A 27,919-nucleotide genomic window follows, 5' to 3' on the forward strand; every position below is an offset into this window, starting at 1 on the left:
CTGTGCTATTCTTATTTTCCCTCTCATCGTTTCTGCTCTGCCCTCTTTTTCTATTTCTCCCCTTTCCTCTCCTCTGTTGTCAGGTTAAAAAAGTTCATGGAAGGTGAGAATAGAAAAGGAGAGGTAGCTCCTGACTGTACTCAGCAGAACAACTTGATTCTGATGGCGATCTCGATGAAGTTAACTACTGTAGCACGATTTTGGTCGTATCTTGCATGACATCTTTTTTCTCTCTGTAAGAAACTTCATAGCAGAAATTTGGAGGAGAATCTGGATTCAATTTAAGGCTTGAAGAGCTTCTCAAAACTAATGCCACATTTTCCTGTTTTATTCTATTTTTGTACCCGTGGAGAGGTTTCATCCCTGACCATCAAGGATGAAGCCAAACCTTTCTTCTTTAAAAGTCCTGATCTGGAATCAACCATGTACACTCAGCCAGAGGGTCTGTGTATACAGATTGCAGACTGGGGTTTTAATAATTTGACTTAATGTTTCACACTGACATTGAATCCCTTTGATGGTGGTGAAGGTAAAATGGAATTTTATTTGGTGAAAGAAAGTATGAAATATTCCAACACTTTGATTTATTATTCAATCAAAGGAGCACCTCAAGACAGTCGATTCAGACAAACACAGCACCAACACATGAACAACAGTAAACACGGGTCAGCTTTTATCATGATTTTCTGAGTTTGGGACATCCAAACTGAAAGTACTGTGACCATTGGCCAGATTATATACCTGCACAGATTTCAAGTTGGCACTGCATTGCTGCATCTTTTCTCACCCATCATGTTAAAAACGCGTGATAGGGTGGCTCGCTATGAGCAAGATGAGCCCACAAACTCTGCAGTAAATCATGAAGTAATTGTCTACTGTTATCATGACAAATTTTCAACAGATTCTCACGTTTTGATTGGTTGAAAACGCATTTAAGAGCAGTCTTAATCGTCTAACTATGGGTAGCCACTGCATCGATCTGCCAAGTCAAATCTGCAGTTAATAATTAATGATGAGTCTGGGAGAAGCAAATGCATTTTCGTGATCACCTCGCTGAGCAGAGACAGTGCAGATTTGTTCAGAGAGGATAAAAGTGCTCTTGCACAGATGAGCTGTGTAGACACACAAACTCGCACACAGATACACACACGCATTTATGTGTTGCATTGGCTCTAATCTGTAATGCATCCAATATGTGGAGCTATTGGTCAGCGCTCTGGGGGGCAAAGCTGCATGGCACACAGAAACCTGCACGCTCGTCTCCATACGTCTATCCAATCAGCATTTTGTCTGGCTCCCGTGCCAGTGGGCCAATCAGATGCCCCAGATGTAGCCCACTCCCCATCCCCCCACAGAAACACACAAATATCCACAGAAAGCACATACACACACATCAATCCAGCTGTGATTCGTGGACATAATCCAAGTTGCCTCTCTGGTGTGCAGTGCAAGGTGGCATCTCTGTGTGTGTGTGTGTGTGTGTGTGTGTGTGTGTGTGTGTGTGTGTGTGTGTGCAAGAGATGATCTTCTATCATAAAAAGAGAGCAGCATCTTATCAGCATTCATTGCCAAATAGCCACGTGTCTCTCCAAAATCAGACCCAACAAAGCCCCTGGGCCTAAGAGGAAGGATGCTTAAAGTACGCTCTCACCAGCTTAAAGGGGCTGTCACTCAGCTGTTTCAGACTCTGCTTAACAGTTGTACTTTTCCAAACTTATGAAACTTAAACACAGAGGCACCACGAGGCTGTGTGCTGTCACCACAGTTGTTTTCCATTCACACAAATGAAATGATGCTCACCACATGTCAAGCTGTTCAAACATGCTGACGATATACCCCTTGTTGGTCTTTTCATGACAACTCAGAGCATTATTAAGACAGTCAGTCAGTGATTGTTTTAAATCAGGAAACTGGTTGAAAGCATTTTATCACTTAACAACTTGAGTGTAAAGAACAAAATCAAGCTCAACATCGCAGGTGAGGTTATTGACAAGTTACAAAAACAACTGCAATATATTTGACGGTGCCAAGAAGGCTGAACACATAACTGCAGATATCTCACACTACATTCAGAGTTTGAACTGCTCCCATCTGGCCGTTGATTCAGGGTCACCAGGGCCTGCTGCAACATACGCAAGCCTTTTTTTTCCCCTAAGCCATACAGGCTCTGAACGGAGAATGAATGCATCAAGGAATAAGACTGCTCTCTGTTATTATTTATAGCATCAATTTGCTGTGTTGTGCAATGCATGGTGTACTTTTACTGTACTTCGGAGAAGCCAAAGACAAATTTCCGCTGACGTGAACAATAAAGACGATTAATCAATCAATCAATCATTGTTGTCCACACACAAAACAGAGCGGAGCTGAACACCCAAAGGTCACTCTGCAAGATCACAGAACAATGGACGCACTAGTGAGATTTAGAGAACGAGAGAGACAGTGAGAGAGGGAGGGAAACGTGACTGAGAGCTACAGAAAAGCAGGCACTCATTGAATCATTCTCACACACAGCGCTTTGGCCCAGATCAGCCAGAGAGATAAAGGAAGAGGATTACACTCTGGCTGAAAGACTTGGAAGTATCCTGAGTCTCCTCTGACTCTCTGCCACTTCTACAAAGTCACCTCTGACAATGGAACTATCTGTTAGCAGAGGGATAAATCAAAAACCCACAAGTGTGTTCGGGAAGTACGCTGTAGTGATGTGGAGGTCATTCAAAAGTCCCAATTCAAAATAAAGAGATGTATGCTACAGAAGAGTCGGGTTGGCTATGCATGCCATTGGAGAAATGGAGGAAACAACTGGAATCATTTGCCCATGATGTGGTCTGTTTGCAGTGTGCACAGGACTCACCAGTGGTACAGAGGGCCAGTTCGATGCTATCCAGAAGAGTCAACCAGACCAGGGAGGCTGCAGGAAGACAATCAGTGTCTGTTAGGGTTATGGCAACTTGGGTCTTATTTGCACGGCTTTGGCCAGCATTTTTATTAGTTAATATTACATTGCATTTAACACTGTAAATGCTGAGATACACAGTGACTTCACTATAACAAAGAAAACACAGACCAAGAATGATCAGACAGGTTGTACAAAAGGCAACAGCCGACCGAAAACGCTTCATTTTGAGAAAAATCCAAAAGCAAGCACACAAAACTATCCTTTATTGCACAGGAAATCTGCGTGTGCCAGCACAGTTGGTCATAGTTGTACTGGGAAGTCTGTCAGTAAACTGTAACATTTAAAGCAGACAATGTGGAGAGTTTTGCCTTTGTTGTCTTCTAAATAAGTTTGGTTAATCTGGTGGTTTGGTTAAAACATGTAACTGAAGGCACATGTGTCTGGTTCTTAAAAGTAGGAATGGTGGCCACAACTGCAAAAATATGACCCCAGTTTTATGAAACTTTAACTGTCTGCACTCAAATCTGAGTAAAACACACACTCTACGGTCACTTCCATGTCATCTGCCTGATACTTTACTGCTCATAAGGTGTGCAGTTTGGTAATGGGTGCGGATCATGACTGTGTGAGGCCTGCTGACCATTCTGTTAGCCTTGTTTGTTGTGGATAGGTTTACACAATGTCAGCCATTTGTTTGTTGGACAGGGAAGATCACATAAACGTTGATGAAAAATGATATCTTAAGATCCTTGTTTAATTAACATGTTTGATTTTCTTACCACTCCTTTAGGCTGCACTTGACCATGCTGTTTTAGGCCCAGGAAGTACCAAACCATTGGCAGCCTGTTAGGACTCCTTTTATGGAGGTGTTCCTGGTGGAATGCACCAAATGTGGTTTAGGTGGAGGGGAGGCTGAAATGTATATTGAGAAAACACTAGTTTTGAGTAGTTTTTGGTCTGATTTTTGGTCTGAATGTGATTTGGTGACTATTAACTTATCATATTTATGTATTTAGAAAGAGATAAATCACTTAATTATTGAGTTCATGGATTTGTTAAATGGTATTTCATGAAGTAAGAGGAGGGTCTTACCCTTTTCTAGCTGTTTCATCTACATGGCAACATACTCAGAATAGCAATGTCAACATGTTCATGTTTTAAATACTGTCACAATCTTAGTTTAGCAATTTAGCATGCTAACATTTTCGTATTAGTATTTAAGTACAGCTGTAAGTACAGAGAAGGCTGATGGGAATGTTGATAATTTTGTAGGTATTTGCTTATAAACCAATATTTCCCAAGATATTTCCATGTGGGCCAAAGTGGTGTGCTGACTGTCGGTGCAAACCCATAGCTAACCATTGCTAGAATGTCTAAAAACATGAATTTGTGAGAAAATGTACAGTTTGTAAAGCAACCCCAATTTCACAGTTAAAGTACTTCGAAACGTCTGTTCACTGGGGTTGTTTTTGTAATGTCCTGAATAAAGAGCGCTGTGAGTAAAGGTTTGCTCTTTTCCAAGTTACCTCTCGGGGTGGCAGTGACAGTTATGCCTGTACTTCCCATAGCAGCTGGATACCAGTGATGCTGCTTTCTGATGACCTTAAATAGCTTATTGATTTCTGTGAAAGCAGGAATGGACAGACTGCATGTTTTTTTTTTCCCCTGCCCACCTCCTTTTGTGTTTTCCTTCTTCCAAGCCATTGGAATTATCAGGGTCAGGTTTATTGTGGTATAAAAAAAATAGTTGTTTACGCACTCTGCCGTCTGCTGAAAATTAAACACAAGAACATACACAAACACATAAACGAGCCTTGCTACGGTGCATGTCTGTTGTGTGTTAGTGTTTAAGGGTAGCCGTGGAGTTACTTATCCAAAAGGGTCAAAGGCATAATGGGTTATAATCTCCTTGTGGACAACCTTCATCACCCAACACTGCCACTTCTAACAAAGACCTTGGCCTCAGCCCTCAGCTGTCGCTTCCCCTCTTTGGCTTCCACCAGCAGACCTTAGACGACCGGTCCATTGTCGTACTGCCCATCGACTTGTTAGATGAATTCAAATTTCACATGTCAATTAAATGAGTGTTGCCCTGGTGATTAGCAGATCCCACTAATTGTTGCTCCCTCCTCCTCTTTCCTCCACTTTTTTTTTTGCCTCCTTCCCCTCCTCCTCTTGCTCTCCTGCCATTTTCCACATGGAGGAGCAGGGAATGGGGCTTTGTGCTGTCGGGCCCCATGCCCCATGTCAAAGATGGCTCCTCGGTCTCTTCCCCCAGCCACGCTCCTCCTCTGAGACTCCCAGATCCCCTTTCTCAAATCTGGGGTCTAAGGAAAAGATGGACATAAAGGGTGTGTGTGTGTGAGAGAGAGTGTGTGTGTGTCTGTCTGTCTGTTTGGGGGCACATATAGATCACACAAGCGTAAAGAAGTATATAGGGTTGAGTGGATATGCATTTCATCCTGTTTGGGGCCACAGCATCAGGACGCAGGACAGGATGCTCAGAAACATCCAGCGCTACAATCCCAAGCGCACATCACAGACATGAGCACAGAAACGCACTGGCTCTGACACACACTCCCACACGTGCACCCTGGCAGATAATTACCCCAACAGCCTCTGGAGAGCAGAACGCCCATGTGGGCCCATAACCGCTTTAGACAAGGGCCATGGCACACCCAAGACCCTCCTTCTTTGTCTATCTCCCAAGCCATGTGTTTGTTTTGCTTGACTCAATGAACTTGATCTGTGGATCTTCACAGCATTTTGTTCTCTGTGCCTCCCAGTGGTGTTGTAAAATGCTAAATCAAGCCATGGAGCCGCTCTGAAAATGCAATATGCAAAGGTTGCCCCCCTTCAATATTATTTTATTTTCTCAGGTGCAACCGTCTTGTGTTTTCAGCTTCAAGGAAGTGATACACCTTCCCTTTTATTTATTGTACAAGAGCACAAATTCAACATTAACCAAAGCAACACCAGGATAGCTGAAGAACAAGTAGGTATTAATGTGTAAACCAATGCACAACATTTTTCTTAAAAAGAACAAATTATTTAATAATATTTCCATACTTCACTGCTCAGGAATGTTTCAATCCTCGATCCAATAAACTCTTAAGAACAAGTTCAAGTAGCTGTTTGCTTCCAGTTCGGCTTGCTCAAAATCCAGGAGTACAAAATCGTCCTGAAATTATTGCATATTTAGTGAGTCACCCCTTTCATTTCCAATGTGAGTAGTTACTGCAGGTGTTGGATGAATGCATTGAAGTAAAAACTGGGCTATTTCCACATGCACATCAATACACCCACACACATATGCCCTGCTCTGATCACTTTGACAAGTGTGTCATGTTGGCGCTATCTGAGAACTCTACAATATTGGGATTTTGAAACCCTTGAAAGCAAGCAAGACAGAAAACTCTCCTTGAGTCTTAAGCAGAGCTCTAATCATCCCTCATCACAATTAAACACAGCGGACAGCAGCTCCAAACACTGGGTGACATCTTAAAACTGTGTGAATGGTCCCTACCCCCTGCAGCCCCCCCCCCCCCCAATCACCTAATGTTCAACACTAACCAAGCATCACACAGACCTACATTCACAGCTACAATGGAAAACACTGCAGCAGGCCAGTGCAGCCCAGACGGTTTCGTTTGCACTTTATCAGACCATACAAAACAGCAACGCCTCATTGAGCCACAATTTGCTGCTAGTTTCCTACAAGAAGCAAAACAAAGAATGGGGCGGCCTGGTCTTCCTTTTTGTGCCAAGGCAGCGGACCGGAGAGAACACACACACACACACACACACACGTATACACACAGCCAGAGTAGGGGAAGTACAGACAGAAAGAGGAAAAAAAAAAGTGAGAGCAGCAGAACAAGACACTCGAGAACACGTCTGTCACATCCTTCAAAGCACAACATGAGTAAGCTGCTGAGCTGTTCAGCCTTTAACCAGCCACCAAAAGTGGTGTGAGAACAGTGACACTGCACACCTGCAAGCAAACCTCTACCTTTTCCCCTGTTGTTGCAATGTGTAGAATAGACTTTGCATATAAAACTGTAAGTTTTCATTTAAAATAAGTAACTACTGCAACTTTAATTTCTTACAGCGGCCTTGTTACAGAGGCTGCAGGAGAGAACAATGGCTTGTCCTCATGACTGGGTCACGAACATGGCAAGCGTTTAAAAACCGCTTGGGGATAAAATACTTCTGCTGGGGCAATCGCTCTCCTTTTCCCTCCCTCTGCTTCCCCCGTCTAAGTCCCTCTTCCTCTCTCGTTGTCTCTCTCACTCTTCCTCTGTAGTTTTACTACCACAATAATTCCTGAGTGAGTAAGCGTGTGTGTTTTGTGTGCGTGAGCCAGTCAAGGCTGAAAGTCCTGTTTGTGCATTTGTGTAGTCATGCGAAAGCGCGTGTGAATGAGTGTGTTGCTCGTGGATGAGTGCTGCAGCAGCGAGTGTGCTGAGGGAGACAGAAGTCTGCAAAGCGAGAGGGGCTTACTTGCAGTCAGGCTATCAAACAGACAAAAACCCACAGTTAGGACTTCGGCGGTGTCTGCCCCTGTGCACGCAACACAGGAAAACGAAAAGAAACCCTGCAACCGCTGCAATTATCTTTGAAATGGGGGTAATGCAAATGACACAATAATGTCTGACGGATAAAGGCTCCAAATAAAACCATCTAAATAAACAAAGACAGAGAGTTGCTTCACAATGCACACATAAGACCAGATTCATTAGCATACAAACCGAGATCAAAAGGCTTTCTCGAGCTCAGCACATCATAGCCTTCTCCTCAAAGAATTCCTTATCAGAGTACAGTCAAGTGCCTCCCTTTCCTTCCAGCCACCACCAACATTACAGTGCAATCTGAAACAGAGAACAACAGCCCCTCTGGAGGAGAAAATTATGTCGCCATGACAACACTGACGAAGTTCAACTACTGACAAGAAGGTGCAGATGATGGTCTGATTGTGCCTTATGTGTGTGTGTGTGTGTGTGTGTGTGTGTGTGTGTGTGTGAGAGAGAGAGAGACAGAGAGAGAGTTCCACCACCCCAATTCTGCTGCGCCCTCTTGAAGGTGGCAGCTGTTGGTCCTGGTACTGGATGGACATGCGCTGTTTTGTCCGCCTGTGTGTGAATATGTGAGAGTGTTGGATCTTCAGGGCTCGGCCGCCGGTCAGGCCCTCTGCAGCTTTTCTGTCCTGTCAACGCGGCAAAAAAGGGTCCGAGAAGGCCGCTAATTAGAAGTGACGAGGTGATCTGATGACACTGCAGGGATACTTTGGTTTGTCACAACGTGTAAAGGCCCTCACATTTCAAGGGTGGCTGCCTTCAAGGAGTTAATCAATGCAGAGCTTAACATAGACTACTCAGGACAGAGCACAGTTGCTGGTGCCGGAGTAACTGAGGTTAAAATCAGCAAGACGTTTCAGGAAGACGCCTACTTCCCCCAGTTGACTTTGAAGCTATTACAACACAGAAACTGTACCTTCAGCAATACATCACACAAGAAATTGCACCAATATATTATGTCAACACTGTCATTGAAAGCAGACAGCGCAGCAGACAAGCTCATGATTTTGGTATCTTACCTCAGCCACAACTGGATAGCAGACAGCCCCACATTCTGCAGACAGCCGTGATAGAGAGCCTGTAAAAGAGAAGATAAAAATGCATAAGCTTGAAGCATAAATCATGGTCAGAAAATAGTGATTCCATACGAAATCGATTTCCGTGGTATCCTCACTCCCTACAGCACATATGATACTATTTCCCAACGACTTTCTTCACACTCACGAAGACATTTGATATGGGCACAGGAGAGACGGAGGAGGAAAAAAGATGTGTGTCAGAGTACATGGCTGCACCAAAACATGTCATATGTTCATCTAATTCCCTTCTAAAGCAAAGAGCATCAGACATAATACACTTCTCATGTCTAAACCTCTCTCTTTTCTTTTCACTTACTCCCTCTCACTCACACACATGCACATTAACAGCCACCCTTTACGGTGCGCTACACTGACTTGTAAAGTTGGGATTTACACTTGTGTACTAAAAACAGCTTGAGACAAACAAACACATTAAAATCACAAATCCTGAGGTCTTCAAAGTGTGCCAGCAGTTGGGCTAATTTATTGAGGCATCCTAAATGTAACAGTGAGGCAAATTTTGGCTGTTAAAGGTTTTTTTTCCCCCCCACATGGTATATTTAAATTACAAGGAGAAATTTGAGAGTTAAGTACAAGAGTCTATGCAACTTTCTACATGAAACCTGTGTGTCATACACACTCCCAGACCACCTTTGGTGCGTCCCTAATCATAATTAAGACCTTTAGGAACCAATTTACATTGTAAACATCCCATGCAAATCTTGTTTACTGTGCTGGGGGTCTGTGGCCATGGTGGTTGGTTGCAGGACTAAGGATGGAGATCTAGGCAATCTCCCTGGACCACCACATACACATAAACACACACGGTACTCACCCTGCACCCACTAACTGCATGCCCCCCCTGGGGAGAGCGACCACCTCCTGACCTCCTCCAACAGGGGGGTCAAAGGGAATTTAACACAAGGGTCCCACATTCCTCCAAGGTGATAATTGATGTAACTGCTGGCAGGGGGTCACCAGGCGCAGGGTAAACACGCAGTGACTCTCCATGCACCCCCTCCTTCCCACCCTGCTAAACAGTATGCGTGGCTGTGACCTGGATAAATTATGCCATCAGGCCTGGTGTGACAGCATGTCACCCATCACAGTGAACTGGGTCTGTTTGGTGTCTGAGCACCCAGGTGTGTCCGTTAGCTGTAACTGAACCATGAGCCAGGCAAGCCGCTTCACACATACTATCAAGTACAAGCTGGAAGCACAAGACTAGCTGCATTACATGAGATAAGATATGACAAGATACCATAAAATAAGATAAAACTTTATTGATACCCACTCGCAAGTATTAAAAACAGCAAAAACAGTGGCATAGAAGGGCGGATACAGGATAAAGAATAAAGATATCAACTATGTATATGTCCTTATGTACAGATTATAAAAATACAGTCACCATAAAAATACCATTGCCAATGTTCTTATAAAAAACTACCAATGCCATATGTTGAATTTCACTTGAGAAATGCTGTTGCATAGAAAGAACAGTGACTTACACAGGTCTATGTATATGTATAATGGACTGTTAACTAAGAGGAAGATCCACTCAGAACAACAGCTTTGTAACAAATGCAATCTGTGCAGACTAATCACACCTCTCCACCCTCTCCAGCTATAGCTCTACAAAGCTGGGAGCAGGTAAGGACAGAGTGATGGTTGGAAGGCAGGGAAACAGTCAGGTCTACTCTGGCTCCATCTCCCTCTCCTGCTCTCTGTTGCACCCTCATCAGAATATCCACAGATCAAATTTTTAGTGATCAGGAGAGGCTGAGTTTTATATTTCTAGGAGCAATTCAGTAACAGAGCAGCCTACTGCTGCAAATTCAGGAGTTTAATAATGACTAAAATCGTGCTGCTATGGCACAAAAATCAGAAGGAGGCTGCTGGTATTCTATGCATTTATTATTGTCAACAAATAAAAAGAAGTGATAATGAATTAATCCCGCTAACAAGTTTTGTCTTTGTAGCCAAATCCTGATATATCTTATTCCTCTCTGCCATGGACACCATTGAACTGTGCCTACATCAAACAAGGGCACTGCAGTCCCACATACAACATCCTGCTGCTACAAATACTCACCGAGTGCATCAAATGTGTATTATTCCATGACTGAAAATAGTCCCTGTTTGTTTACAAAAAAACTACAGTGCAAAGGCTTTAGGAGTTTTTTTTCTCAAAAGTGAAAGTATGTGATTTCTGTCTTGATTTACGTCTTCAACAGAAACAAATGGGCTTGAGGCTGAGAGCCAGAGAGACAACACATTTCAGTTTTGGCCTTTTCATGGTATTTGTCTCCAATAACAAAAAAAACAAAAAAAAAACACGACTGTTCTGACTTATTCACTATCATACTTAAAAAGAGATGATATACGCGCTGGTGTCCTGTGCGTTGTTAGTGGTGGTTAGTTTAGATAAGGGGAGGGCCTGGCAGTGCCGTTATTTCCTGGTCTCTACCCACATGTGGTTCCCCCCCAGCCACAGACTAAGGCTTGGGGAGGTTATAAAAGCCGAGGGGGTGATTAAGAAGCAGGAATAATGGCCTCCACAAAACTAGGAATGTGTTTAACTGCTACAACGGCTCCGGAATCGTTCTAAATCAGACTGCCGCCGTTAATATCAGGAATTATTCTGCTGCTTTTGAGCAGGGAATGTTACAGGGGTTTTAACATGAGTTTCAAAGGAACTGGTCCTGGGAAAACATGAGAAGCATAGGCAGGATGTACTGTAGGTTTATGATTTATGTCTGAGGGTGACCCCCGAGGATTTAGGTTGGGTATATCCAGAGCTGTGCCGACCTGCCCACCAGTTCTGCATTGTTAGAGTTTGGTGGATCCTTCTAAATCCAGGATTAGAAAAGTCAAATATACAAACACCTTCACCTCTCCTCTCTTTCTCACATACAGACACACGAGAGGTAGAAAGAGTTACCGTTGGCTGCTGCCTGCCTGCTAAGCATGCCCAAACCCCAAACCCCATCACTTTCCTCATTACTGGGGCTTCATGGCTTTTTAGGGCTCTGTGCTTTATCTGGGATTTCACATTTCCCAGCCTGCCACTTGACATGGCTCACCCAGCTGCCAGCAATCAAGTAGCAGAGGGCAGCAGTGCGGCCGGCTGAGTCTTCAGGCTGCACCTTGATTTGAGAATTGCACATCATAGCCACTGGCCCCGCTAAGCTTCGGTAATTACAGGCCACACATCCCATCGTGCCTCCAAACCTATTTCTACCCCACATCATACACTGACTTGGCATAATGGGTGGAGGGGAAGAGGGGTGCACACAGAGCGATAGAGATGGTCACGGGTCAGGGGTGGATTCTAAGGATGTGGATCTGTGCTTCAAAAGGCATAAAGTGTGTGACAGTGTTGGAAAAAGAGGTGAGAATATGCTCCGTTAAGCATCCGCGCTGTCAATCTTAGTTTGTCGTATGTACAGAACATCCCTGTGTGTGTGTGTGTGTTTTTATGCATATCTGTGTGCATGCGCATGTGCATGCTTGCATCTACAGTGCACACATTATATGTGTGTGTGTGCCTAATTGAGAGGTAAGCAAAAAACTTGCCTTTAAAGTTGCCAATAAATATCCTGCCAGTAATGTTAAACACCTGCCCGTAAAGCCCAGAGGAATGCTAAATGAAACCAAGTTGCAGAGCCTGTCTCCTGTCTGGGGTCTCAAGTCAAGACAGCAGGATTTGTAATGGCTGTATCCAGGATTATTGAGTTCAAGCCGAACAGCCAGGAAGCAAGGAAAAAAAAAAAACATGACATGGTCGGCAACACTGCTTTTCCTCCCTCTAACGGCCGGCATAACGGCTCATGTGTCCCCTCCTACAGTACAGAATAGTCCAGATTACTCCTTAATGTAACTGCACAGCAGAATCAGCTATAATTTTTGGCATCAAAAACATGTCAAAACACATCATGGCAGTTTTTTGTTTTTTTTTATCACCACTGGTACAGCTGAGTGATCAAAGTTCCTCATAGGGAGTTGTATAATTGTAGTGGACACGTGGATGTTTAAGCAAAAAAGGGTTCCCAGTGTTCTTTGTGTGAGTGTGAGACAGATAAAGTAAGACAGATAATTACTGCAACTCAAAACATGCCCCCTGATCTTCTCACCTCAGTGTCACACGCCTACCCCTAAAGCACCCCGCACACACACAAAAATAACCGTGTACACACGCACTAATGCACATGCATTCACAAAGATACAGTGTCAGGGCAGGAAGAGGCTCTCGCTGTGCTTCGGAGCCTCCAGGGGTGATAGAGAACATCTGACCCCAGAAGCCAGAGACGCTGTCGTTTGGCCTCATCTCTGGTTTCGATTCCCTAAACTCCTGACGCCTTCCTCCCACTGCACCTGTCGAGCACCAATAGACCCCCTGCCCGGACCCTTTCACCGCAGAGAATATATGGCCCTGTTCCCTAGTCCAGTCTGGCTAATTGCTACTGGCCTCAAACTGGCCCCGAACACCACGACAGGACGGGGTGTTTAGCTGCCATTGCCACCCTGAGGCCTAGCTCAGCAGTCCTCCCTCTCGCTTGTGCCCCTCCATTCCTCAGCAAAGGCCAGATAAGGCTGACCGAGCACAAGCATTTACTCCCAGAGTCACAGGCTGCCCCATTCAACCCAGAGATTAAGCACTGCTGTCTACACGCAACCATGAATAATGAAGCTATCACTCCAGACAGGCAGGCAACAGCAGTGTGAGTTATATACACCAGTAATCCTATAGGCCGCTGCACACACGTGCAAAACGTATACAGTAGCCACACCACCGTATAGCTCATGCATTATTTCACATTGCAGAAGACTCACTTAGAGCCAATTAAAGACTTTCAGTGGGCTGGGGTTTCAACATAAGATCTTCAACTTAGCTTTACTTTCATCTAACAATAGGACAATACATTGACGTGAAAAGCCAAGGGGCCTTAGTTGCACAGAAGTGCCAAACTACTTAAGTAACAGTGTGCTGCACACTCACAACCTGAGCAAACAGAGATTTATTTGCCTCTATCCATTCAGGTAGGAGTCAGCACTGACGCACGCTCAGTGAATGTAGGATGGCTGTATCGTAAGACATCAACACAATAAATCTGCAGGAACATATGATGTATTGATATACCTATGGATGTGCTAATGTTTCAGTTTAACAATCACATTCAAGCTGGTCTGGTTGTTTGAAACGTATAAAGAGGTTTGATAGCTATCAGCAGGCAGAAGCAGTGATAGGAATTGAACAGTAATTGATTACTGGGCATAGCTGAACATGTGTCTGTGTAATATATTACCTGTGAGGCAAACTATGACCTCTCCTCTTCATGTCAGACTACATGCTGGCAGCCAGGACAGCAGGAGGTGAGGTGAGCAGCCTGTTCATCATCTTCAAACATAATGTCCATCTTTCTTTGACAGGCAGCCTTTTTTTATTATGAGACATCTAAACTGGAATTATCTAAGTGATACTTTAAAGGTAGTGTAACATGCGTTGGATTGTGCAGTGAGGTTTGGAGTTCAATGTTGTATTTTTATCAATAAAAATCTCTTCTTTTTTTTTTTGGCAGTGCAGTTGGCTTGTCAGTATGGATAATATAACACACACACACCTCTAGATTGGAATGAATGGAATATTATAAATAATATAATAACATGTTTAATGTTTTTATTTTAGTTAGACGCGCTTCTCATCTTTCTTATCTAATACCCTCACTCATACCGCCTCTACACAGCGCAGGCTGTACCTGTCGTGGGAGTGGATAATAGCAGACATCACGTGACTGCAGCACTCCGTCTGGACTCACGGCAGGATCCGTCACAGCCTCCCCAGTGAGGACGACGCACGCACGCACCGGGAGGCTAAGAATAGACGCCATTCATTTGTTGAGAGGACGCTTACAAAGCTACATAATACACATCCAACTTGGTAAACTTCATCACAGCCGCTTGTTTTCGTTAGCGGAATGATCACAAATCACTCTTTAACCAGTCTGCTCAGTTTATTTTATCAAAATGCGCACGAGCGCACAGCCAACCCCGCACCGCTTTCACTCCTCCCTCCTGCACTTCACATTCAAGTCAAACAGTGGTGTTTTCTGTTCCATCGCACCACACACCTCAGCCCCGTCTCACGAGAGCGACACCGACACAATTCGTTAATTCACACAATAAGTCTCGTCGCCTGTGCTATGCGCTGCGTCACCGGCTTCGGAGAGGGGCAAAGTATGGCACCATATCTGAACTTGCATGAATGAAAGTGACGGAATTAAATCACTCAGTCAGCAGGCGACTCACTCAGCCTCCAGCACGTCTGTGTGTCTCGCCTGTGTGGCGCTCTCTTGCATCCTTCAGTGAGCATCACTTTGTAGAGCCGGTGCAAGGCATCCTCCTGTACAAACACCGGTCCTGGACATCCAAGACAGCCCGTCCTGCGACATATTTTTAGTTTAGACCCGTTGATGTCACTTCCTGCCTGGGTAATAGCCTGTACAAATGAGCACAGGGATGTGGAGGGGTGTTCGGGGAGCCGTTAGAGGGAATTTTCGAGGTCACGCGACAGGCGAGTTCACAAGGTCATGCAGAGGCGACATTTTCCAGATGCAGACATGAAGCGCGTTAGTCTTTAAAATGACAGCCGTCATCCCATCTGGTTCCCTCCAAATGTGCCCTATACTTTTATATAACCAGTCACATCCACATCATCCTTCCCCCCTGTGATGCGCCGGCGAGGTTCATTTCCTGGTACGCTGTGCGCATTTACGGCCACGATTATGCAACGATGAGGCGGCATCATCACTTTGGCTGTTTTGACTATGCATCACAACCGGTGAGAATATGAAAAAGCACATAAGACACTTAAAAAGACAGAGTTCATTACAAAGTCCTGGGACACCTGTTGCTGTATTAAAATAATGTTTTTAAAAAGTCTTGTGTAGCTAAATCCAGTTTCCCTGTTCTTATTCTGTTTAGCTCACGGCCTATTTGGACTATATTACTCACTGCTGTGTTTGGCTTCAAGCCACTCATTTCTTTAAGAAGTCTGCATGTCCTTTGACACACATTCAAGATAGCTTGGAATAGTCATAATGAGGATACACATATTTCTTGTCTGGCTCCTTTGGGGGAGACTTATTGCTCTTCTCTGATGAGGAGACACACTGAGGTGATGTGCAAGATGGGTGATGGAAGCCGGTCTGTGAGTCGACTCCTGCTAAGAGCGCTATCCTCTTTCCTCTCCCAGGTCTCTACTCTTTACCTTTGAACCCAGGCCCAGCAGCCCATCTCTGATCTAAAGAGGGTCTCCTCTTACCCCCGTCCCCTCGCAGGCCTCTGTGATAGATGACCATCAGCATGCCAATACTGCACAATATTTCAATTTCCTGCTCAGGAAGAGGAATTTAAGGGGTTGAGTGAAGTTCAGAGGCACAGTGTGGTGCCTCCAGCTCACAACCAGCCCCCAGCCTCATGCCGAAGACCCGAGATCCAAACATTCAGCTGAGAACATTCCAGAAACCAGGTCCTCTCTGTGTCAACAAAACAAGCCCTGCCGCGATCATCCTGCCTGACAGACATCACCGCAGAGGACACTGACAGGAGACCCAACAGCATCTGTGAGTGCAACATTACAAAGATTAGAGACTGTTTTATTCAAGAGTCAACAATCTGTCTGCAGGGTAAGGCCGGTGCGAGCCTGATATTGGCCTGGCTCATGTGACAGGTTTCAAAGGCTTCTTGATAAGGATACAGTTCTGAATAAAAAGTTTGGTTTTCTTTTTGGAGAAGCTATTCAATATTTTAAGCAATCATTGACTTCAGCCATAAAAAACTTTTGTTTGGGCTCCCAAAATTGAAATTATTGTCACTTCTGAATTATTGAAACACCAGACAAGACAAAAAAAAGAAAAAAATCTGGTCCTCTTACTAGCTTTTGTTGGGGGTTCCCACCATCCCATGGTGTTTTTCTGTCTCCTAAAATCATGACAAATACCAGGTCTATAATGAAGTCCTTAGAAATACCCAGAGGAGAAGAAAGTGTTCAACTTTTTTCCTGGTGTAACATACACTTTTATTAATTCCATCCTTTTTTCATATACTGTAACAATATTCAGCAAAAAAAAATTCTCATACTGTATTACAAATACAAGCATAATGAAGCTGTATTTGACTTTGTTATGTGGATTACTTATATGTCACGGTGATCCGAACAAACAGGATTATGTACATTGTATCAGTGTGAGTAAGGCAGGCAGATATCCAGTATGCGTAGGAGCCTGTGCACAAGAATACATGCATGTGTGTAATGTAGTATTTTTTGATAGGAGGATGCTCTCATGTGGCTCTGTTGTAAAGGTCTATGATTGGTTGGATTAGTCAGAGGGCTGTGGCAAGCAGGAGGAGAGGCTGCGAGGCAGGCAGTGCGACCTAGTGGTGGAAGAGGGGTGTGTGGTGGAAGAGGGGAGAGGGGAGTGCACTACAGATCATAGATACACACACAAATACACACTTTCTGTCTTGCTCATAGACACACAAACCCACATGCTTTGTTAATTCGCTGTATAGTAATTTATCTCCTTGAAACACATGCTCTTAACCCCTAACCCATGTATTTGATCTAATGTCCTCAATACCCAATATAGTGTTCCAGGTTTAAAAATAACAGATAATTCCCTGCAAGCCACCCACATACATGACTTAACGCTATCTAAACAGGTTTGTATTTGTTATGTCAGCCCACCCAGCCCCTCCACCTTAAACAACCCCCCGCTCCTACTTCTGTCCTCCCACAGTCAAACCCTGCTCTTCAACCAAATGGCACTGATGGCAACTTCAAAGTCAGGAGCTCGGTGACTTCCCAACATCCGTAAAGGAACATCCCCTTCTCCACTTTTTTCCAATCAACCAAGTGAGACTTAGCCAGGCTGTTTTTGGAGATGTTCGGCCTAGGATCACGATTTGCCCCCCTTCCAAAAAAAAAAAAAAAAAAAAAAAATGACAGATTACTCCACCCTTCCAGATGTGTTTTTGCAGAGATTGAAGGGACAGCAGGAGGAGCTTTGATTAAGAGGGGGTTGGGTATAGTTGGGTGGGTGGAGCTGGTCACCAATTTTGGGATAAAAAAGGAGTAAAGGATAGACCAGTGAAGTCCCAAAACCAGGGTTTAGTAGGGGCCCAGCTCTACCACAGCCACGGCCCATTTTTACTTGAAAGGGATTAATAATGAATTATGGCACTCCCACCCCCCTTCTAAAAAGATATTCATGCATGCTAATGCATCCATTATTTATAGTGTGCACAGAGGCTGGCTAGTGGTGGCCACATGCAAGTGGGAGGGATGCAAGGATGAAGTGAGGAGGTGGGGGTCTTTTCCCCCCGAATGAAGCTTCGGGGCTCTGGAAGCAACATCCGCCCATTGTGGTTGGGCTGGAGCTGGGTGGGGATGGGATGGGGACTGGATATGGACAAGTAGGAGAAGGTGGGGGATGAGGGGGCCTCGCTGCCAGACAGGCAGCTCGTGCATGGGGAGAGGGCCGCCAAGTGTTGTGGGGGGAGGGGTGGATTAAACAAATAAATACATGATAAGAAATAATCATGCCAGGGAGGGAGGGCGCGATGGAGACAAAGAGGCTAAGAGGGACGAGGCGGGGAGGTTAGTTAAGTCAGACAGGATTTACTGTCTGGACGAACACAGTCTTGACCAAAAATTGACAAGAAAGAGATGACAACTTCTTTGGATGTACTTTTGATCTGACTGTTCCTTAGTTCATACTGATGACACTCATAGAGAGCTAACCAAAGCTTTTCTACATTGTACTTAAAAGTACCTCTGACTGAAATAGACTGGAGACATTTGAATGAGCTCTTCTTGTAATTTGAATGGCAAGTCCAGCACGTAATATTAGGCAGCAGCAGTGGGTGATGATTAAATAACGCATCATAAAAGTTGATGCAGTGAAAGCAAAAGTTGAAATGCAGAAATGTGATCTAGAGGAAAAGCGTGAAGGTGAGAGATAGGGGAAGAGTGAGAAGAAGCTGTGCTCTTTTCATGTGCACAGCATGCCAGGTATGTGCTGAAGCAGTGACGAAAAGAGCAGGGCGAGCAGAGTGATAAGATAAAGCGAAAGCACGAGCCAGATGAGCTTTCTACCCTACTGATCCCCATATTAGCATAGATAGAGTCATCAGCATGGCAGGGAACCGGTGTTGTAGAGGTGACACCAGGGCCACGACACCCCAGCTCATCTCCATAGATATCACTGGGGGTATGCAGCTAAATCATACATCAGGCTTATCTAAGATACGTCTGTAGTGCGTGACATTCTGCCAACAAGCTGCCACCTTAAGTTTCAGTAATCCTTGTAAGCGATTCATTCCTAATACTGCTTTAGTTGTCCCCAAAAAGCAGAAATGAAACACAGCTTAAAAATTCTGTGCTGTCAGAGTGATTGTTTTTAAACTGGTCTGCTTGATGGTTGCTTCCACAAACTGCATGACTTCCAGATAATCCTAGGGAGGCTACTTAGAGTTCAGTGTTTATGTCCTTGCTTCTTACTTGCATTAACACACATCTGCCCAATGTGGTCATATCTGGGGTAAGAGGTTATCAGTGTGGCTTTGCAAACCTGTTTCAATAGGATTGCCCTCCCATTTCAAAGTGTTGGCTTGGCATTATACCCATGACATACTGGTGAAGCAAATCCCCTAGCATGATGGAGTTATGAATGGTTGTGCCATAAATGGATCAAATGTTGTTACATGAACTGTATCATTCAGGAACAATGCAGGTAACAGCCAGACATCCATTAATGGTCGACATGCAACATGTTTCTCAACAAGTAGCACCGGAGGCAAGACCTCCCAGAAGTGACAATCTGCATTGTGCAAACATTGCAACCTTTGTTCCACCAACAAACACAAGGTGAGGCACTTAAGTGTTTTTTAATACCAAAACCTCAACCACACAGGAAAATCCATAAACATTGGAATGATGTCAAAACAACATTGTGAGGTTTGACGGTTTTAATTTTCCACTGCTCAAAGTAAAAATGGCTCCTGTAACATTTCCTGCACCCCTGGGGATTTTTATGACAAATACAACAGCAGCTTAATTATACATGCGACCACCGCCATAAAAGCAGAACCATTAACTACCATCTTGTTAACACAGAGGACCTGCCTCGAAAGTGCTAGAGACGCATTTTAAAATCTTTTTACTCAGCGCCTGTCTGTTGTGGCAGATTGGCACCATTTAGAGGAAATATAAAAATGATCGTGGCAGTGCGTACACGCCTCATGCATGGGTATCTGGTTTGAACAGGATAGTGACCACTGAAGGTAACTCTGATGACCTGCGCTTGATATGCTGGCTGAAATACGATGAAAGAAACACAAGATAAGTCCAATACCAACAAGACTCTGACAAATCCTAAGAGAAAAATGTAGAGCAAAGATACTTTCAGTGACTTTGAGTTCATCCTACAGCTGCAGGGGCGCAGGGAGAAAGGTGGCTTCTGGTGTCCCTGACCTACCCCAGTGTGTCCAAGGAGAAAGCTTTGGAGTCTCCAAATAAGAATGAACTTCCAACCTTTTCCTGTAGAGACTTTGGTTAAGTTTCAAAGGCTTCCTGGTTTTACGTTACTGGCCAAACACGCCCCAGCTGTACACAAAGTGGCCACTCTCACCAAGACCCTACGCAGGCAGACGGAGATCAGACACCCCGTGACGCAACCAAACATCCCAGTTAAAAGCGAAGTGAACAGAGGGGGTGCCATTGATGTTATTGCTTGCTTAAACAGGTCAGCGTTCACTCATGGCAAGTGTGATATTACAGAAAGTAATATCACACTTGTGAGCAATGGTTCAAGCCCAGAGGCCTCTACAAAGAGAATTCAAAGTTTGCCACTGTCATGAAGTAGAGCGGTCATCTAAATATTTCATGCTCTGTTCTTTAATCTACCTTATCCTTAAAACGTCCATATGGACTTCATAGAACATGTCAATCTCTTGAGTGATAGAATGTAAAACCCACAAAACTCCCCCCTAAAGGCAATCCCATCAAGCAGCATTCACTAAGAGATGTATAGCCCTGTGTTAAGCAAATGGGCAGAGAAATGGTGACCCACTGAATCCATTATTTCTCCTCCTATATGCATTGTCTTAAAGCCTGCCTTATGTGCCCGAAGTGCCTTTAAATACATGTTAAGAGAAAAGAGCTCTCTGCCTTGGAATGAGCTAACTTAATTATCATAGCAACTGGCAGTGCTCTTTAACATGTCAATAGTACTTGGCCTGCATGCATAATTTTGCTGTGTTATTGTGGTGGCCTCTGCGTTTCTCACTGACAAAAACCCAAACCACAGGCACGGGGGCCTATTGTCATGGGCGCATCCATCTGGATCAAGGCCATTAGAGGATATTTGCACTTCCTCTGTGGCTCCTGGCTCTTTTTGACATGCGGCAGAAGGAGCAGGCATCACCCACCAGTGCAGGGCCAATTGAGGTGCAGATTGACCAGAGGGACAGTGAAGAAGGGCAGCCAGCAGGGCAGTGCTCCTGTCAAATCCAGTGATGGACACCCACGTGGGGGCTGGTAGTTTGCCTGCGGTTTCTGAGGTCCTATAGCAATTGATGGGACATGACGAGGCAGGCGCACTGGTTTCATTCTATTGTCCCTGGGGATGTTAGAGGGTGTATCAGAATGTCAGAGGGTCTTGGCTACAGCACACTTCTGGTGTCAACTGCCTACGATATACAGCTGGCCCTTGCCTGCCCACACATACACCAACAAGAAAAAAGATGTTCAAGTGGTTGTGACGTGCCAGTATACAGTGCCTTTGAAAAGAAAAACAGGCAATTTTCTCTCCTTTTTTTGGGTTCAACCTCAACACATGAATAAAAGATGAATGTATAGAATCTATATGCTGCAAACACAGATTGCATGAAGCTAAGAGCGCAAACAATGTCAACATAAACACATAAACGATGTCCTTTGAAGCAGAGGAAACATGCTGATAAGACACACAGATAGGCCTGATGTTGTTAACACCACAGCATTTACAGGGACCTTAGATGTCCTTCAAATGCGTGTCTATGTGTATGTGTATGCGCTCGCGTGTGCATGTGAGGGAGACGATTAATGGTGAAGGCATAGATCTATATACACATATGGAAAAACAGCGCGAAGAGACACATCAAACAGAAACATTTCTACTCCAACACATAAACACCTGAGCTGTCAATCCATATCTCCCCACGTGTAACTTATATGCTTCTCGCTACGCAGCCTCTCTGAGCTGTGTTGGAATGCTGACAGCACAGAGATATGAATCTTGATTTGATTAAGAGTCGGAGTTGTGGGTCTAAGCACTGGAGCCAATATCAATTCGGGCGGGTGGGCAGGGAGACTGTAGCAAAGGAGGTGAAGTGGAGGGGAAGGGGCAGAGTGTGATGGCAAGGGGGGGTTACCTGTGGCCCTGGCTCCAACTGGGAGTAATTTGGAACAGACTGCTCCCAATGTGTTCATTAGGTTGTGATTGGGCTGAGCGCAGGTGGGGAGGGCCTGCCCTGCCTGACGCTGAATAGTCCTGATTGTGCCCAGCATAAAACGCCATCTGTTTCAATGAGGGAATGAGGGAGAGAGAGAGAAAGAGAGAGAGAGAGAGAGAGAGACAGGCAGGAGGGAGGAGGAGGAGGGAGCTACCGGTGAAAAGTCATGTTTTATGATGTCTGGACAATTTTGTGTACTAATAAGGAGACAAGAACTGAAAGGGAAGAAAAAGTAACATTCAGCGATGTACTTGCTCGTCTTGCAGGCGAAAAAAAAAAAAAAAACAGAGTAAATTAATGACCAGGTGTGAAAATTATTGCCATTTAACCAAATCCAAATAAGACAAATGTGATTTTTTTTTAACAAGGGGTAGAGCAGCATCCATTTCCAGTTTAAATCGCAGCTTTCGGTCTAGCTGTGTCCTGCCTGTGTGAGCAGACGGCTGAAGAGACAAGGGGATTGGAGATGGGGCGGCAGAGTTTATTTATGGGCCGCCTGCTTCAAAGCTGGGATGTTTTTGGTTAATCCTGTACTCATACCAAGAGCAGACATACAAGCGTTAATCTAGATGTTTACACTCACATTTACACTGTCTGCTTTGCCGTAGACACAACATCACCCAAAATCACATTCATGGGTCTCATGCTGGTGAAAACACACAAGACAAAAATATATTTTTTACCAGTAAGCCTCTCTGTCTGTCTCTTGTTTTTTTTTTCTCCCTCTCTCACTGCAAGTCCCTGGGAAGAGAAAGAAGAGAGCAGAAGAGAAGAAGGCCACTGTTTGCTGCTCGACTTTTGAAGCGTCTTTATCGGGCTTGGCAGCGTGGTCCTGCGTGTCCAAGCCTCGTCGTGCTTTTCATCCTTTGTGCTGTCCAAGGTGTGTCCAATGCACTGGGGCTTTGTGTGGGGAGGGAGACGACACATCACATTCTGTCTTCTGTCCCAAGCTGGGGGATTGGGGGGTTGTGTGTGTGTGTGTGTGTGTGTGTGTGTGTGTATGTGTTGGGGGGGTGTACAACAGAGGGGGGACAAAAAGCAAACTTATAGAAGGCCACGGCTCTTCAAAGCCGCACTGCACAAAGGCTTATAAAGCGTAACTTCATGTAGAGTTGTGCCAGATGTAATTGCGGGGTTCCTGGAGATAGAGAATCACATGCAATGCTAAGCCCCGCCCATGACACCATGAAAGGGCTGTGAAGCTTCAACTGCAAAGCTGGGTGAGTAGAAAAGTTTGCTTCACTTTGATGCACAATAAACAAGTGAGTAAATAAGTTATCTTAATGGTCCTGGTACAAATCTAGCACTTGCTGCCTCAGAAAGGGTAATTTCATGCACAGAGCTTGATGGGTGCAGGAGGACTGGCTGTCCTCATTAGAAATCAGGAAGGGTGGATATCGCACTGAGCGACAAGTGATTCCCCTCCCCTTTTTCAGCTTCATAGTATGGGCTCTTTCAAGTCTGAACACTGCTTTCCACGGAAAATTATGTTGATTTATTGTTAATAAGCCCAGAGGTTGGCAGAGTGTGCACAGAGCATGGCAAGTATAGGTAGGCTGTGGTTTTCCTGATCAACCTGACTAGTCCTCGTCTGTTTCCTGCGGCCTCCTGCTGAGATGGTACGGGTGTCGAGTGTGCATTGTTAAATATGTTCCAGGGCATAAGCGCTGCCACTGTCAGGTACATTTGCACAGCCTGCTCCCTGTTCCATGTGTGTATGCAGGTGTGTGAGTGTGTTTGTCTTGCTGACAGTGAAAGGTGATGGTTGTGGAGGAAAGGGTGGTGCCATCACTTTAGGCCTGCAGATGGGATTCCCACGAGAGTGACACGCCCCGGTGTTTTTCGAGACAGAGACGAAGGCAAACGTGGTGGCAGATCCATCTTTGCATCTTAAAGCTTCAGCAGACACTTCTATAGTCAGAGAACAGTAAGTTCTTGTTGTCTCTTCATGTGTCATGTCCAAAGGCCTCCTGCTAGGGCTGTGGAAACTACGCTGTCTGTATCCACAAGGTCAAGGCTTAGATGTCTTGCACAAAGCTTTTCTTTAGTAGGCTTTATTTTAAATGTAACAGAGAAAACTAAATCATGTAGAGCTTCATCAAGGTGACATAGTGTGAGCACAATAATTGCATATAAATGCACCACAGTGGCTCTCATCTTTGGAGAATGGGTTTACTTAGGGACCCGTGTTTGTTTTACAGACTTCTTTCTTGCCACTACGGATCAGAACTTAAGTTTACTTTATATCTTCGCTGCAGTGAAAGGGCCCATGTTTGTTCTGTACTCGCAGAATTACAATGGCGGTTCGTGGCAGAGTGAAATCTTGCCCGTGATTAGAGTGGAAATGAAGGATCTTGCGTATATCCAAGTGATATTAAATGGCACCTGGCAGAGCAGGGGCGCTAAAGCCTCACCCAGTACTCCTTTGCATATCAATAAGTAAGCGCTCCCGTGAAATGGAATAATTCAACCGTGTGTGTATTGGACTACAAGAATGATTTTTGATGTGGGAGCCACAACTTGCATGCAAAGCCAGTGCCGACTAAACATATAAAATAATCATCAAAAAAGAAAATGAATTACAAATAGAGCATAGTATAGTTTTCTAATGGCTGCTGTTAGCGCACATGGCAGTGGATAAAGATAAACGTTATGTTCGAACACAGAGGAACATATTGTAACACTGCGTGGACATTTGTCAGCGTGCTGCAATCATGTGGTGACTCACCACTGCAACCTGCGTCCAGATGAAACTTTTGGATTAGCTGTAAGTTGGTCTGTATCTCTCCACATGTACACACCATTCTCAGGTCACAGAACAAAGCACAAGGGCCAGCAAGCAGGTGTCAGGGGTCACGGTATCCCAAGGGTACCTTGAGTCTCATCCCAAAACCTCTAACATTTTTCAAAGCCCTCCTGCAGCCCAGGCCCTCATCAGCGAGTGCCCCCAATGGCCCCGCGCACATATGCACTACCCCACACTCCTCTCTGGTGGGCAAAGGGGGGACCAGAGTGCATCACCTGCAGCCCCCAGTATGAGACAAACAGACGCGGTCTGTCCAAAACCAGCCTGAGACCCGGTAGGGGGGGCAGTAATGATGCTGAGGGGGCAGAAGCACATACAGGGAGAAGATTTCACTTTCTCCATATTTCACAAAGGCTCTTGCACGTTCTTGTTGGACTCAAAGACGAGCTAGAGAGGGTTTCACCCCATGAGAGATAATTACTCATAACCCACATGGCCCCGTTAGCTGGGGTTCATACAACTCAAAAAAGTTGACTTTGTGTAAAACAGAAATAAAACAGAATGTGATAAGTTGCTCATCCTTTATGACATATACTCAATTGAAAACAGTATAAAGACAATACATTTAAAGTTTTATCTCATCAGCTTCATTGATTTTTGTGAATATATGCTGATTCTGAATTTGATGCAGCAACAGTTTTCAAATAAGTTGGGTCAGGAGCAACAAAAGACTGGGAAAGATGTGGAATGTTCCAAAAACACCAGTTTGGAACATTCCACAGGTAAACAGGTTCATTGGTAACAGGTGATAGTATCATGATTGGGGCCTCCTGGAAAGGCTCAGTCGCTCCCCAGTGAAGATGGAGCGAGGTTCACCACTTTGTGAACACATGATCGTATAAAGGATATGGCTGCGCTGGCTTCATAAAACCATCTGTAAACATAATTTGTTTGCAAATTATTACATTTTGTTTTTATTTACATTTTACACAGCATTCGAACTTTTTGAAAACACGTTCACTCAAAATTTCAAACGCTCCATCGCCTTTGGTTCACTCCAGCAGAGCCACAGTAAAACGTTACGCCGTGCCTGGAGTTACAGGGTGATCTTCCCTCGGATTTCCACCTTTAGACCATAGACGGTGACACAAAACCACAAAAATAAGCCAAACCTTAAACACCAGCTGAGACAACAAGGACAACGAAGGACGATGATTTAAAAAAGACAGGAACAGTGCTCGTACTAATCCTGCATTAATTTGATATGTTTGTGAAGGTGTCCATTGGGCCTCGATAAAGTCATGTGGTAAAAACCATTGATGCAGCAAATCTAAACCCCCATCCCCTTGGCTGATCAATCAACCATCAATAAAATTTCTCCTCCTCACCACTGCAGACAGTTTCAACGCAGGACAAGCCCTACCTCAGACTGGGAAAGAGACTCCATGGCCCACTATGTTACATGAGATAAAGTGAGGTGTTCTATCTCTCAGCAGATTATACTTTATCCGAGATGAAGGGTTGAAAAGAACGAGTGCAGCTCAGTCAAACTAGCTAAACGGGTGAGAATTAAGATGTTGTAGCGTGGGATGAGGCAGTTATGCATACATAACATGTTGAGGCTGGGACCCCCTACTGGGGAGAGGCACGACAAAGCCTCTCAAACAGCAATACCTCTGGGACAGCTAATGATTAATTAGCTTGTGTCATTAAGTGAGGCAAATGTCACCCGAGCTTCCTGGGGAAGCTGTCACACCATGTGTAGGCTACTCACAAGTTTCCCCCTCAGGTGTTGGTGAAGGGTGGGGGGTAGTGCACTGTTAATAGGCAAATCCTGACATCTAGTGGTCTAAATATCAAACCGCACCAGTCTCCAGCTGCCATGATAAAAGCATAACCTATCCAGAAAACGTTTCCCCCCCTTTCTTGAGCAACATATCTAAATAATGTAGAAAAGATAAACCTAACCAAAATGCTTAACATTTCTAACAATAGGCTTTCAACAAAGAGGTTATCCAGATTCAGCTTTGTGATTACTCCCTGATCTCTGATCCTGGGTCCCTAAATTGGGTCAGGTGACCTCTGACCTTCAAATGTCATTCATCTCATTGACTGTGGCAGTGACGTCAAAATTAAAGAAGTGATACTTCCTCACGCCCAAGTTTCTGAGGAGGCGTACAGGCATGCTTGGCGAGACAGGCATTTTTTAATTGCGAGACCTGGCATCATGCAAACTTTTTTGTTGATCGACAAAAAAAAAAAAAAACTGAATAAAACGCAATCATTTCCAATGCTAAAGCAGACAATTTAAATTTTCTTACCAAAGGTCCAAGATACAAGCTGGGGTTGATGACTTTCTTGCAGTTTGGAACAAATCCAGACAAGGGAGATCTCCGAAATAACAGTAAGGAAGAAGTTACTTAACTTTAACTGCTATTCAAATGCTATTTTCTCCATCAGCTGCCACTGGCTTTTTACTGCACACATGCTCACTCTTCACTTTCTCCCTCTCTCCATCTCAGGATCAGTTAGTCTGAATCTTATGAAGGTCAGGCACTGAATCCTGGCCTGCTACAAGACCAGACCAAGAAGAAGTGAGAAGGCCCCTCTCTTCACCAGGGAGTGGCAGCACAACGTGGAGAGGCTTAACACACTCACAAACGCACACACATACACACCTTATGTCTGTGTTTATTCACGTCCATAGCACACGCGCACGCACACACACACACACCACACACAATCTGCCTAACCCTCACATAGACATAAGCATACAAAAGCACACCTGTCAGGGCCTTTCCACTGTGTGAGCAAAAGCAAAGAAGTCTGGCCCCCCCTCTGACTCTCTGTATGTGGTATCCCATGTCTGTTATATTAAAGCAAATCCATTCAGTTCCCACTTTCTCATCTGAAATAATGGCATGAGCAATTTTCACATTTAGGCAAGCAAGGACACATGCAGTCTCTCTCTCTCTCTGTCTCTCTCTCTCTCTGCTTAATGAATGGAATCGGATCTGGGCCCCTGTGGCGGTCTAATCTGCCTTTGAAGATTTCAACAATTTCC

General features: G+C 44.6%; 1 long non-coding RNA gene across 3 annotated transcripts in view; it reads right to left on the reverse strand.

Annotated features, from left to right (window-relative positions):
* The window catches only part of LOC143325789 (uncharacterized), an 87,730-nt gene extending 72,490 nt beyond the window's left edge, over nt 1-15,240 (reverse strand). Inside the window, exons 1-5 of one of the 3 annotated variants that reach the window (XR_013077570.1) lie at nt 14,862-15,240; nt 8,496-8,554; nt 7,651-8,105; nt 3,679-3,771; nt 2,855-2,911 (exon numbers count right to left, since the gene is read on the reverse strand). This is a non-coding gene — a long non-coding RNA (uncharacterized LOC143325789). The remainder of the gene's footprint in view (nt 1-2,854; nt 2,912-3,678; nt 3,772-7,650; nt 8,106-8,495; nt 8,555-14,861) is intronic. The other 2 variants (XR_013077572.1, XR_013077571.1) reach the window with 2 other exon arrangements.
* Nucleotides 15,241-27,919: the final 12,679 nt, after the last annotated feature.

Source organism: Chaetodon auriga, chromosome 9, assembly GCF_051107435.1.
Source record: "Chaetodon auriga isolate fChaAug3 chromosome 9, fChaAug3.hap1, whole genome shotgun sequence".
In the NCBI taxonomy this organism is placed as follows: domain Eukaryota; kingdom Metazoa; phylum Chordata; class Actinopteri; order Chaetodontiformes; family Chaetodontidae; genus Chaetodon; species Chaetodon auriga.